We start from the raw sequence: 1,798 nt of genomic DNA on the forward strand, positions 1-1,798 counted from the left end.
TTCTCTCTGGGGTGGAGGCAAGCGGACCACCTCCTTATCTGCAGTAGCAGGGAGGCCCCGCATCCCAGACCCCAATCTGACAGCCAGCACCTCCTCCCAGCCCCCCAGCCCTGACGGTTAACAGAACCGGGGTGAGTGAAGACCCCAAACCTCCCTCCGCCCGCTCAAATGTAGTGTTGCTGTGTGCTGTTCTGAAGTGCATTTAAAACACAGGAGAGCATGGTACTAGCTTCCTCTCAGAGAGCAGCACAGCTCCTCCCGAAAACCCTCAGTGTCTAAATGCATTTAAAATTGAGGGTAGGGCACCAGCGCCAGAGGTGGGTTGGAGTACACCGACCATCCTCTGGATGCTGTAAAACGTGCCCACCCCCAAGGCCCTATATGTACGTGTTATGTGAGAGCGTGAGTAATGTGGATGTCTAGGTTGCAGAATAAAATTGAGGCACAGGCGGCCAGAAGGGGACAGGGGGGGAGTGCCTCCCCTGCACCCTGGTGACATATCTGCACCCCAAGCCCTGCGTGTGTGGGTGGGTGTGGTAGAGCGGGAATACGGAGGCAGCTGAGGGTGGGGAGGGAAGAAAGGGAGGGGCAAGCGGCCCTCATCCACTCTAATCCATCCGTTTTAGGGTGGAGCCATTAGTTATCAACCCTGAGGCAAAGGCTTAGTCACTAAAGAAGTTAAAGAACCATGTGAAGCAGAGCAGATGAGAAACATCCACAACACTATTTCAGTCTCTTAATCACAAAGAGGAGGTCCACCAAATCATCAAGCACTTGAAGCATTATTCAAAGCAGACACTTTAAAATCAACTTGCCACTCCACAGACCTGTACATGAAGCAAACTGGTAAAAGCTGTTTTATATTAAAGTTTGTGAATTCATACAGACGCTCCCTACGCTGACTCAGCACGGAGCATCGTGTACCCTAATTTCACGAGAATACATTTGCAGTCTGTCACATGAGTGTAGTGGGAGCCATCCTGAATGCCACCAGTCACATTAATGTGGCCTCTTTGCAATGTCCACTGGCATTTTTTTAGTGTGCTACTAAAAAGCAGGAAAAGCATCCATGAAATATGTGAAAAATCACTTTGTGAAAAACAATTTTGTTTTTCTGCCAACTTTACTGTTGCTCCCTCGTTCTTCCTGTATAATCTCTGTCTCTGTGCCATCACCCAAAAGTTAAATGTTACAGTAAATAAAAGACAAACTGATCCATATCAGTTTATAGCAATGCTCAAACTGAATGCATCCTACTGCTGACATAGAAACCATTTGACCTGCTGTCACCTGGATCTGGGCCCTGTGCTTCGTACGTCGCTTACTACATCCAAGATCAAATGACACATCCAAGATCAAACCATCACGCTAACCGTGAGCTCGCTAATCCGGTTCCCCGAACACACCTGCTGTTGACGATTAGTATAGCTGGACGCAGTAATGTGACATCACTGGGTGTCGTAAAAGGGGCTACGCATCGATAGTAGAAACATTGATCGGCAACCCTCTGATTGGTCGGCGAAAATGTCGACGGAGCGTGCTTGGCTCGGTATTTTTCGGCAGCAGAGCAAGAACTCTTGATTGAGGGATTTCAGGAGTTTCAGAGTTTAATCAGAACGCAAGGGAACACTGCAAAGGCTGCAAAAGCAAGGAGAGAGGGCTGGCAGGAAGTTGCTGACGAATCAAACTCGTAAGTAATTTAATAATAACAATAATAATGGAGTGGATTGATATAGCGCTTTTCAAGGCACCCAAAGCGCTTTACAATGCCACTATTCAGTCACTCTCACATTCACAC

This window comes from Pundamilia nyererei, unplaced genomic scaffold (assembly GCF_000239375.1).
Source record: "Pundamilia nyererei isolate P.nyererei 1_Seehausen unplaced genomic scaffold, PunNye1.0 scaffold00918, whole genome shotgun sequence".
Classification (NCBI taxonomy): domain Eukaryota; kingdom Metazoa; phylum Chordata; class Actinopteri; order Cichliformes; family Cichlidae; genus Pundamilia; species Pundamilia nyererei.